General features: G+C 41.4%; 1 pseudogene; it reads right to left on the bottom strand.

Annotated features, from left to right (window-relative positions):
• The window catches only part of LOC130034952 (contactin-associated protein-like 3), a 166,673-nt pseudogene that overhangs the window by 103,392 nt on the left and 49,780 nt on the right, over positions 1–13,501 (bottom strand).

Here is a 13,501-nt window from a genome sequence, read left to right as displayed (position 1 = left end):
AATCTTGTTCAGACTATAGTCTACTCTCATCACGCATTTCCCATCCTGAGAGGAACCTCCCAACATCCTTTATTTGGTGCTCCCTTCTCTATCTGAGCTGCCTTTTCCCCTAGCGTGTGCTACTGTCCTCAAAGCCATGGAGTAATCCTCCTGGTACTTATCTCGGCTATTCTTGGGTGTTAGTCTCCTATTTTGTTACTTTCTGTTCCCCAGATGAATGCAATCTTTCTATGTCTATCCCTCTCTTTCTGACTCATTTCGCTTAGCATGATACTTTCCATGTAGTACCACTTGTATGTAAATTTCATGACTTCATCCTTTCTGACAGCTACATAGTATTCCATTGTGTAGATGTACCAAAGCTTCTCTAACAAGTCATCTGTTCTTGGGCACTCAGGTTTTTTCCAGATTCTATCTATTGTAAACAGTGCTGCGATGAACAGACAACTGCAGATGTCACTTCGACTATATATTTTTGCCTCTCCGGGGTATAGTTCCAGGAGTGGAATTGCTGGGTCAAATGGGAGCTCAATTTCTAGTTTTTTGAGTATCGTCCATACTGTTTTCCAGGGCTGAACCAGTCGGCATTCCCACCGGCAGTGAAGGAGGGTCCCTTTCTCGCCACGTATGCGCCAGCACGGGTTGCTTTTGTTCTTTTGGATGTGGGCCAGTCTCTGCGGTGTGAAATGATATCTCATTGTTGTTTTGATCTGCACCTCCCTGATGATTAGTGATGTAGAGCATTTTCTCATGTGTCTTTTAGCCATTCGAATTTCATCTTTGAGGAACTTTCTGTTTATTTCGTCGCTCCATTTTCTGATAGGGTTGGATGTTTTCTTCTCGTGGAGTTCAATCAGTATTTTGTATATCCTTGATATCAACCCCTTGTCAGATGTGTATTTGGCGAATACCCTTTCCCATTCTGTGGACTGTCTTTGTATTTTGGTCACTGTTTCTTTTGAGGTGCAGAAGCTTCTTAATTTAAGATAGTCCCGTTTGTCTATCTCTGTTTTCAGTTGCTTAGCCAGTGGCGTGACATCTTTGAAGACACCATTAGCTTCAATGTCATGGAGGGTTTTGCCGACTTTGTCTTCAATGTACCTTATGGATTCCGATCTGAATGGCATACTATTTTAAAATAGTCAAAGGTTAGCTCTTCAGGGCTGGAGAGATAGCACAGAGGGTAGGGCGTTTGCTTTGCACGCAGCCGACCCAGGTTCAATTCCCAGCATCCCATATGGTCCCCCGAGCACCGCCAGGAGAAACTCCTGAGTGCAGAACCAGGAGTAACCCCTGTGCATCGCCGGGTGTGACCCAACAAGCAAAAAAAAAATGTTAGCTCTTCAAGCCTGTGTTCTCTATTGAACACTTATCTCGCTTGTTTATCTCTATGTATGCTTGCTTGCTTCATCTTTCAAGTTCATGTTTCCTTTTGAACATGTAATCTTTACCTTCTCCCCCCCTTTCAATTTTCTAATTTTGGGGGGAGGGGTGGTTATGCTCAGGGATCACTCAGGGGTTATGCTCAGGGGCCAATCATGGCTCTGCACTGAGGAATTAGTTTTGGTGGTGCCTGGGGGACCATTTGGGATGCAGGAATCTAAACCAGGTTGGCCACATGCAAAGCTTTATCCTCTGTACTATTACTCTAGCCCTTGCATATTTCTAAGTAAGTATTGTGCAATAAAAACTTATCTTGTTTCACTAAAAATAAAGCCATAACAATCATTAAAGAGAAATAATTTCTTCTTATTTGAACCAGGCTGGATCTTTGGATTAAACAATAATTATTTTTTTTAAGGAACTATCAAGGCAATAGTTGTTAGAGTAGTCATGTGAATCAGAAGGACTGATGATTGTGAACTTCTGGATTGATGGAAAAATCAGAAACAATTATGAACAGCCACCCTTCAGCAAAGTATTCAGTATATTGGACCTACTTTAGTGACAATGAGGGCACCTCCGATTATGGTCATGTTCAATTAAATTCAGTTAGCTAAGAGAAAGGTGCTGGAGTGATAGCACAGTGGTAGGGCGTTTGCCTTGCACGTGGCCAACCCAGCCGACCCGAGTTCGATTCCTCCACTCCTCACAGAGAGCCCAGCAAGCCACCAAGATTATCTTGCCCACAGAGCAAAGCCTGGAAAGCTATCCGTGATGTATTCGATATGCCAAACACAGTAACAAGTCTCACAATGTTACTCGGCCCGCTCAAGGAAATCTATGAACAACAGGAGGACAGTGACAGTGACAGTGACTACAATGTAAAGAACTGTTTATTCTATAACTTTCTTTTTACCATTTTTAAAAATTTATTCAGCGATAGCACATCAGTAGGGCGTTTGCCTTACACGCAGCCAACATGGCCGACCCGAGTTCGATTCCTCCGCCCCTCTCGGAGAGCCTGGCAAGCTACCGAGAGTATCTCACCCGCACGGCAGAGCCTGGCAAGCTCCCCGTGACGTATTCGATATGCCAAACACAGTAACAACGAAGTCTCCAATGGAGACGTTACTGGGCCTGCTCGAGCAAATCGATGATCAATGGGAGGGCCTTTACTTACTTATTCCAAAGAGGATAATTTATAAAAGAATTTCTAAACGGCTGGCTCTATTTGAAAAAATGATTCATCTTTATACGTTACTTCTATATATAGTACTAGCAACTATAGGAATGTTAGAAGTTAGTAGTAAGTGAATAAACAGCTTTATATTAATTATTATTATTATTATTATTCTCTTTCAGCATATCTTTCTTCCACCAGATCCCAAACTCAAGCAAACTTATCTAAACTAAGTCAAATGTATTCAGTCATAAGGAAAACTTTGTAAAAGTGGAACTTGAATGAGGTAAAGGTCAAGCCACTACTACTGATTCACTTTCCAGAATTGAGAAAGAGGTCAAGAATAAGGGACCAAGGCTCAAGAGCGCTCAGGACAAGTAACCATAGAGAAGACTGATCCCAACATTGTACTGGTAAAATGGCAGAGATCATTCATCAGTCACCTAATTTTGGATTAAGAGTGAAAGTGAATGGTAATGTTTATTACTGTCACTGTCACTGTCCTCCCATTGTCCATCGATTTTCTCAAGTGGGCACCAGTAACATCTCCATTGTGAGACTTCTTGTTACTGTTTTTGGCATATCGAATATGTCACGGGGAGCTTGCCAGGCTTTACCATGTGGGCAAAATACTCTCGGTATCTTCCCGGGCTCTCCGAGAGGGGCGGAGGAATCAAACCCAGATCGGCCGCATGCAAGGCAAATGCCCTACCTGCTATGCTATCACTAGAGATTCATCACTGCCAAGGGAGCCATAGGTTAATTACCACTGAAGATAATATAAATTATCAATCATTTCACTGTAGTACAATGAGTATTTAGTGAAATGTCTTTACAGTACACAGAAATGCTGACATTTAACACAAGGATATTCAGGGGATTCTGATTATTGTTGAGTATTCCCTATCTTTGGGGTATAAGTATGTCATTGAATAGAGTCCATTAAAAGAAATTTATTTAGAGCCTGTCTTTCAACTACCCCTAATATCAGGCACCAAAAAAAATGTGCATGGTGTGTTTATTTAATAGGTACAAGTAGGCATTGATGAACTGAAGGTTCAAAGCAAGGACTCAAATGGTTCTGGGGACCCTGCATGCTGGGTCTTACCCTGGCTACCCAGGTGGATGAAGGCCTCCAGAATTAAACCTTGATTCAGCAACTTGCAGTCATCAGTGCCAACATTGTAATAGACTCATCTCAGAGACACTGCTTTTTACAGGCAACTATATTATAACCAGTCTAATGGTCTGCATATCAACAAAACTCTATGAAAAAGAACATGTCTATCATCCTTTGATATGCTTTGTTTCCAAATATCTAGATTCCTCTCACAGATATTAATGAAGCCACATATTAATAGCACACTCATCATCACTTCTGTGCATCTTGAACATTTGTTCAACTTAACAATTCAAAAATGTCAATGATATATTAGTGCATGGCTGCTGTGTCATTAGATGAACTGTCCACATTGGGGAAATCAGACAATTGATGTATAAGGGAAAAGTAAAAATACAATGGCAAGATGACTCTTGGCAGTTGTACAAGAACACTCACAGCACTTTTCACTGTTAAAAAAAGAAATCTGAGCACCAACTATTGGATTTCAGAAAGAGACAGAAGAGATAATCAAGATTATAAATAAAAATCATAATCAGACAGCCCGCCCCCAAGGGCCTGGGTTCCTCTCTGGGCACGCGCAGCTAGAAACAGCCCCGAGACAGCCGGTTTTCAACCCCTGAGTCGCGTGGGACGGGCACAGAGGCCCAGCTATGGGCAACAAAGCTGAACGGCTCCAATTCCAACAGGTACAGCCCGCCCCCAAGGGCCTGGGTTCCTCTCTGGGCACGCGCAGCTAGAAACAGCCCCGAGACAGCCGGTTTTCAACCCCTGAGCCGCGTGGGATGGGCACAGAGGCCCAGCTCTGGGCAACAAAGCTGAACGGCTCCAATTCCAAACAGGAGACATTCCCAACTCCTCGCCCAGTGCCAGGGACTCTTTCCGGAGCCGCGGCCGCTAACGCGGCCGCGAAATATTTCCCCACTACGTATACCATAGGAACCATAAGCTAACTTCTTAGATGGAAACTTCTCTATTTTAGCTCAGCCACTAGAAATACAATTGCCAATAACTCATAAGCCTATCTTAACTCACACTGCATATCAAGCAGAATAGTAACACTGAACGTGAAGGACTAAACCACACCTCTCACAATGGTAAAGCAACGCAAAAGCCCACCAAACATTCATATTGAAGAGTCTAGCCAGGATGACACCAACAGTACTGTAGTGTTAGACAACCTCTCTGACAAGGAATTCAGAAGGGAGCTACTTAGGATGCTTAGGGAATTAAAAGAAACAATGGAAAGCAATGCCAATAGAAGACAAGAGGATCTGAAGGCAGAAATGAGGAAAATGCAATCAGAAATGTCAGACCTGAAAAATCTCGTAGGCGAATTGAAAAGCTCAGTGGAAGGCCTCAGCAGCAGAGTAACAGCGGCTGAGAACAGAATCAGTGAGCTCGAAGATGAAGTTCAGAGACTCTCCCGGAAAGAGCAGAAAATGGAAAAGAGACTCACAATTCGGGAACAGATGGCAAGAGAAGATCGTGATGAAGCCAAGAGGGGTAACATAAGAATTATTGGAGTCCCAGAGGGACAGGAAGAAAACCTCGATGAAGAAGAAACTGTCAAAGACATCATTGCTACAACATTTCCAGAGCTGAAGAAAACTTGTGACCACATTCAGGAGGCCCGAAGAGTACCAGCTAGAAGAAATCCGAATAAAAATACCCCAAGACACATTCTGATCAAAATGACCAAAACCTTAGACAGAGACAAAATTCTGAAAGCAGCAAGATCGAAGAAAGAAATCTCTTACAAAGGAGCATCCTTAAAATTCACAGCTGATTTTTCTGATGAAACCCTCATGGCCCGAAAACAGTGGTGGGACATAGTAAAAAAACTCAATGAAATAAATGCCTCCCCCAAAATACTTTTCCCAGCAAGACTCTCATTCATAATAGAAGGAACAACACACAGTTTCACAGACAAACAACAGCTCAGGAACTTCATAGACTCAAAACCATGGTTACAAGAACAACTAAATGGGCTACTTTAAGGCAAGAAAGGCCCCTCAAATACACCCAATTTTAACATAACAATGGGACAAAATCCCATAACAATAATCTCTCTCAATGTCAATGGGCTAAACGCACCAATTAAAAGACATAGAGTGGCAGGATGGATTAGAAAATTGAACCCAACATTCTGCTGCCTGCAAGAAACGCATCTCAATAGTCAAAGCAAACACAGACTCAGAGTCAAAGGCTGGAAAACAATCCTACAGGCAAACAGCTCCCATAAAAAAGCTGGGGTAGCCATCCTTATATCAGACCACATTGATTTCAGAGTGAGGAAGGTCATAAGAGACAGTGAAGGCCATTACTTATTGATCAGAGGATCTGTACAACAGGAAGAACTTACAATAATAAATGTATATGCACCTAATGAGAGACCAGCAAAGTACTTAAAACAACTACTCATAGATTTGGAAAAAGACATCAATAGCAACACAATACTAGTAGGAGACTTCAACACTGCTTTGTCACCTCTTGATAGATCAACCAGACTCAAGCTTAGCAAGGACATACTTCATTTGAGGGAAACAATGGAAGAAAGGGACTTAGTAGATATATACAGAACACTTCATCCACAAAAAGCTGAATACACATTCTTCTCAAGCGTACATGGAACATTCTCCAAGATAGACCACATGCTGAGCCACAAAACATGCCTCCATAAAATTAAGAAGGTAAAGATTGTATCAACAATCTTCTCAGACCATAATGCGCTGAAATTAGAAGTAAATCACACACAAAAACAGAAAACTAAATCAAACACCTGGAAATTAAACAGTGCACTATTGAACAACGAGTGGATTAGACAGGAAATCAAAGAGGAAATCAAAAGATTCCTAGAAACGAATGAAAATGAGAACACGAGTTACCAAAACTTATGGGACACAGCAAAGGCTGTGTTAAGAGGAAAGTTTATAGCTCTACAAGCATTCCTCAGGAAGGAGGAGCGAGCACACATAAGTAACCTAACCTCACAGCTTAAGAGCTTGGAGAAGGACCAAAAAAAGGAGCACAACCCGAACAGGAGAAAGGAAATAATAAAACTCAGAGCAGAGATTAACGAGATGGAAACCCAAAAAACAATCCGAAAGATCAATGAAACCAAGAGCTGGTTCTTTGAGAAAATTAACAAGATCGATAAGCCTCTAGCAAAACTCACAAAGAAAGGGAGAGAGAAAACCCTAATAAACCGAATCAGAAATGAAAAGGGGGTCATTACAACAGAAACCACAGAAATTCAGAGGATCCTCAGGGAGTACTTTGAGAAGCTTTATGCCACGGAACATCAAAACCTCGAGGAAATGGATAAATTCCTAGACTCCTACAGACTCCCGAGACTGAACCAAGAAGACCTGGAATACCTGAACAGACCTATCACCATCAAGGAAATTGAAATGGTAATAAAAAGTCTCCCCAAGCACAAAAGTCCTGGCCCGGATGGATTCACTAGTGAATTCTTCCAAATCTTTAAAGAGGACTTACTCCCAATACTCTTTAAGCTTTTCCACGAAATTGAAATATCAAAAACACTTCCAAACAGTTTCTACGAAGCAAATATCACACTGATACCAAAAGCAGACAGAGATACCACAAAGAAAGAGAATTACAGGCCGATATCCCTGATGAACACAGATGCAAAGATCCTCAACAAACTACTAGCAAATAGAATCCAACTACTCATCAAAAAGATCATACACCATGACCAAGTAGGATTCATCCCAGGGATGCAAGGATGGTTCAACATTCGGAAATCAATCAACATAATCCAACATATCAACAAAAGAAAAGATAAAAAGCATATGATCATATCAATAGATGCAGAGAAAGCATTTGATAAGATCCAGCACCCCTTTATGATGAAAACCCTAGCCAAAATGGGTATAGAGGGGACCTTCCTCAACATAATTAAAGCCATCTACCACAAGCCTACAGCAAGCATCATCCTCAATGGGGAAAAACTGAGAGCCTTCCCTCTAAGATCAGGGACGAGACAGGGATGCCCACTCTCTCCACTGCTGTTCAATATAGTACTGGAAGTACTTGCAATAGCGATTAGGCAGGAAAAAGATATTAAGGGCATTCAGGTAGGAAAGGAAGAAATCAAGCTCTCACTATTCGCAGATGATATGATACTCTACTTAGAGAACCCAATAACTTCCACCAAAAAACTCCTAGAAACAATAGACTCGTATAGTAAAGTTGCAGGTTATAAAATCAATACCCAAAAGTCCATGGCTTTCCTATACGCAAACAGTGAGAGAGAAGAAAGCAACATGAAAAAAACAATCCCATTCACAATTGTGCCCCAGAAAATCAAGTACCTAGGAATCAGCTTAACTAAGGAAGTAAAGGACCTGTACAAAGAAAACTACAAAACGCTACTTCAGGAAATAAAAGAGGACATGAGGAAATGGAAAGATATCCCCTGCTCATGGGTCGGGAGACTTAACATTGTCAAAATGGCAATACTACCAAAAGCATTGTATAAATTCAATGCAATCCCTATAAGGATACCCATGACATTCTTCAAAGAAATGGAGCAAACACTCTTGAAATTTATATGGAACAATAAGCCCCCACGAATAGCTAAAGCAACTCTTGGGAAAAAGAAAATGGGAGGAATCAACCTCCCGAACTTCAAACTGTACTACAAAGCAGTAATAATTAAAACAGCATGGTACTGGAACAAAGGCAGAACTGCAGACCAATGGAACAGGGTTGAATACACTGACATCTCTCCTCAATCATATGCTCATCTAATCTTTGATAAAGGTGCAAGTAATGTGAAGTGGAGTAAGGAAAGCCTCTTTAATAAATTGTGTTGGCATCACTGGACGGCTACATGCAAAAAAATAGGCTCAGAACTCTGCCTAACACCATGTACAAAAGTAAGATCAAAATGGATTAAAGACCTCAACATCAGACCAGAAACCATAAGGTACATTGAAGATAAAGTTGGCAAAACCCTCCATGACATTGAAGCTAATGGTATCTTCAAAGATGCCATGCCACTGGCCGAGCAAGTGAAAACAGAGATAGATAAATGGGACTATCTTAAACTAAGAAGCTTCTGCACCTCCAAAGAAACAGTGACCAAAATACAAAGACAGTCTACAGAATGGGAAAGGATATTCACCGAATACACATCTGACAAGGGGTTGATATCCAGGATATACAAAATACTGGTTAAACTCCACAAGAAGAAAACATCCAACCCCATCCAAAAATGGGGCAATGAAATGAACAGAAACTTTCTCAAAGAAGAAATCCGAATGGCAAAAAAGCACATGAGAAAATGCTCTACATCATTAATCATCAGGGAGATGCAGATCAAAACCACAATGAGATACCATCTCACACCTCAGAGACTGGCCCAAATTCAAAAGAACAAAAGCAACCGATGCTGGCGTGGATGTGGCGAGAAAGGGACACTCCTTCACTGTTGGTGGGAATGTCCACTGGTTCAGCCCTTCTGGAAAACAGTATGGACGATTCTCAAAAAATTAGAAATTGAGCTCCCATTTGACCCAGCAATACCACTCCTGGGAATATATCCCAGAGAGGCAAAAATGTATAGTCGAAGTGACATCTGCACTTGTTTGTTCATTGCAGCCCTCTTTACAATAGCCAGAAACTGGAAGAAACCTGAATGCCCAAGAACAGATGACTGGTTAAAGAAACTTTGGTACATCTACACAATGGAGTACTATGTAGCTCTTAGAAAAGATGAAGTCATGAAATTTACATACAAGTGGTACAATATGGAAAGTATCATGCTAAGCGAAATGAGTCAGAAAGAGAGGGATAGACATAGAAAGATTGCATTCATCTGGGCGATATAAAGTAACAAAGTATGAGATTAATACCCAAGAATAGCTGAGATCAGCACCAGGAGGATTACTCCATAACTTAGTGGCCAGCCGGGTATCCTAGAGGAAAGGGCTATTCAGATAGAGAAGGGAGCACCAAATAAAGGATGTTTGGAGGATCCTCCCAGGAGGGGAGATGCATGTCGAAAGTAGACTATGGACTGAACATGTTTGCCACTCAATGCCTCTTTTGCAGACCACAACACCCAAAAGGAGAGAGAGAACACAGGGGATTGCCCTGCCACAGAGACGGGGGGATGGGGGGATGGGGGTGGGAGGGATATTATCCATGGTGGTGGAAAATGGGCACTGGTGGAGGGATGGGTATCTGATCATTGTATAATTGAAACCAAAGCACAAAAAATTGTAAATCTACAACTTTAAAAAAAATAAAATAAAATAAAGGGGAAAAAAAATCATAATCAAAGTGAGAATGAGTTAACTTTAGCTCTTCAGGTTTACTAAGCTAGATCTCAAAAAAGTCATAAAACTTACAGTATTATCTTACTGATTATATATTTAAAAACAAGCCAAGACAATTTTAACTGCCTATGAAAATTAGGGATTACAAAGAAGAGTATAACAAAGATCAGTTTTAAAAAAAGATTCAAGGCAATATCTACAAAAATGAGAATCTGAGGGCAGAAGTGAAGCATTGTCATGATGTATTCTATCAAAAGTACTGTCACTTGATTTTGTAGATGATAGAATGTGCCTATGTATATTATTTACGAAAGATTAGTATTTATTTATATATTTATTTATTTTCATTTATTTTCTTTTTTGGTCACACCCAGCGATGCTCAGGGGTTACTCCTGGCTCTGAACTCAGGAATTACTCCTGGTGGTTCTCAGGGGACCAAATAGGATGCTTGGAATCGAACCCTGGTTGGCTTCAAGCAAAGCAAATGCCCTACCTACTATTGCTCCAGCCCCAGAAAAGTTAAAGCATATACTCTTTTTTCATTCGGCTTGAGTGATAGCACAGAGGTAGGGCGTTTGCCTTGCACGCAGCCAACATGGCTGACCCGAGTTTGATTTCTCCGTCCCTCTCAGAGAGCCCGGCAAGCTACGTAGAGTATCTAGCTCGCACGGCAGAGCCTGGCGAGCTACCCGTGAGGTATTGGATATGCCAAACACAGTAACAACAAAATCTCCAATGGAGATGTTACTGGGCCCGCTCAAGCAAATTAATGAACAATGGAAGGACAGTGAGAGTGACCCTTTTTTCATAGTAATAACTGATTGATATCACAAAGCTTTGAATCACTGTATCACTGCCATCCCATTGTTCATCAATTTCCTCGAGCAGGCATCAGTAACGTCTCCATTTGTCCTAGCCCTGAGATTTTAGCAAGTGCCTCATTGGAGGCTCTTTCAGGGTCAGGGAAATGAAACCCATCATTGTTACTGGGTTTTGGCATATCAGATATACCACAGGGAGCTTGCCAGACTCTGCCACATGGGCAGGATTCTCTTGGTAGCCTACCAGGTTCTCCTTAGAGTGAAAACTAGAGGTTGCTTCCAGGAACTTGGTTTTATATTCTCTGGATCGTCACCATTAATTATATTGCACATCACCAGGGGCAGTTTGTGGGTGTGACTGCCAAGCTACTGGAAGATGGGGGATCTGGGTGGAGGAGGCCCAGTCCCAATCTGAGCAGGCTTGGAGGTCTCAGGCCCAGGTCCCACATACCTGGGTTCCTCTGCAGTTCTTTCATGCATGAGGCTCATCTGAGTGTGTGGAAAGTGGTCTTAAGCATGGCTGTGGTTGGGTTCCAGTGGTCTTCAGCTGTTGGGTCTCTGCTTGGGGTGGGAATGGAAACTCAACCTGTCTACTTTCAGGGGCCCTGGTGAGGACAGTCAGGTGCGGGGGAAGGAGACTCTGTGTTGTTCTCTTCCAGGAGCTTGGCTTTATAGTCTCTGGATCTTAGCCATTGATGGGATTACTTGGGAACCGGGGGCAATTGGTGGGTATAACTGTCTAGCTAGGGGATCTGGTTGGAGGAGGACCAGTCCCATTCCAGCAGGCTTGGAGGTCTCAGCCCCAGGTCCCACACACCTGGGTTCCTCTGCCAGTTCTTTCATGCGAGAGGCTTGTCCAAGCGTGTGGAGAGTAGTCTTTGAATATTTATGAAAATTTCCTTCTCTAGCTATACATTTCATTAAATATAAAGAATGTTTAAATTTTAAGGATTTTGAAATTTGTTTAAATACTTTGAAATAGTTTTAAATCGTTAAAAATTTTAGAAAGTACTTTATTTTGCATCATTCAATATTATATCAAGCATTTGGCTTATTTATTTTATTGATTTAAATTTCTTTCCATTTAAATTATAATTATTGGATAAATTATTTCATTTTGAAGGAATTTGTTCCTCTAAGAAGCTGTATCAAATGAGAGATAGAATCCGGAGTTCTGATCTTTATCAACGCTCAAGAATCAGGGACGCTGTCTCATTTGCCAAGACATCAAAAATCAGATGGGCTGGACACGTAATGAGGTTTACAGACAACCGCTGGACTAGAGCGATTACTGATTGGATTCCACGGGACATCAAAAGATCACGTGGACGCCCACCTACAAGCTGGTCAGACTTCTTCGTCAAGATCCTGAATGATCGGTTTGAGGCTCTGCATGTTCCTAGAACGAACGGATACCATTGGGCTACGCTAGCACGCAACCGGGATGAATGGAGATGTTACTGGCACCCGCTCAAGTAAATCGATGAATAAAGGGGATTAAGTGATTAAGTGAAGAAGCTGTAAAATCTTTTAAACTATAAGATTTATACTTACAGATTTACACTTATGATGCATAAGCATAAAACTTTAGTAAATGATCTGGGCCAGAAATGAACCACAGTTAGCATGTGAGAGGACCAAGAAATCAAGGTTGCTGGTTGCTGGTACCAACTTGCCCTTCCTAGTGAATGCTGCTTCAAGAATCTTAGGAGTCATGTTTTATGTGCCTGTTGTCAATTCCTAGGGAAGATACTATACTTTCTGGTCAGGCTGTCAATTAATCACTCTATCTTCACCTTGATTCCAAACTTATTTTAAAAATAAATAATTATAAAACACTAAACAAAATATATAAAGGAGTGTTTCAAGACAATGAGAAATATATCTTTTATGGCATCTCTAAGCCTCCAGAGGACATGTGATTCTTTACTTCAATGTTCCTATGTATGGGAGTATCACCTTCAAAATCTTCATTCCACAACAACACTCTGGCTAAGGTGATCCCACTGGAATCAATCAAGAGATGATTGGATAAGGAAATAATGGGATATAAATATAATGGAATTCTGGACTATAAGAATAGAGAAAATCAAGCTGTTTACTGCCTAGTGGATGGGTGGGGGTTGTATTATGTTGAATGAAGTTATCCAGAGGTTGAAGAACAGGTACAGAACAATCTCTCTCATATGTGCCATAGAAAGAGACACATAGTAAGTGAATAACAATTGCCCAAAGGCAACAGAACCTGAGAAGTGGTAGGCTGAACTGGGGTGGGTGGGGAGTTAAGATGAAGAGACATCTGAGACAACAGTGGGGAGGGAAGTAGGCATTATAGTGGAGAGTGTGATGTTGATACATTATAGCCATAAAACCCTACTAGTAACAGTATTGTAAAGCACAGCACTTAAAATCAGTGTTAATAAAAGATTCACTGTTGGGCCAGAATGAGAGTAATACAAGGGGTAAGATGCCATGCAGGTGGACAACTGGTTAGATATCTGGCACTACATATGGTCCTCCAAGTACTGCTAGTACTGAATCTTGAGCACAGAGCTGGGCGTAAACCCTGAGGATGGTTGAATTTGACCCCAAATCGTAATTACAATGCACTGAGGAGGTGAATTTTCCATGCTCCATCCATTTACTATGCTTAGGGTAGAGAGGCCCTGCTGGGGTTTTGGTAAT

This window comes from Sorex fumeus, unplaced genomic scaffold (genome assembly GCF_029834395.1).
Source record: "Sorex fumeus unplaced genomic scaffold, SorFum_2.1 ptg000063l, whole genome shotgun sequence".
Taxonomy (NCBI): domain Eukaryota; kingdom Metazoa; phylum Chordata; class Mammalia; order Eulipotyphla; family Soricidae; genus Sorex; species Sorex fumeus.
The sequence above is the reverse complement of the archived record's forward strand: the minus strand, read 5'-3'. Positions and strand labels throughout refer to the sequence as shown.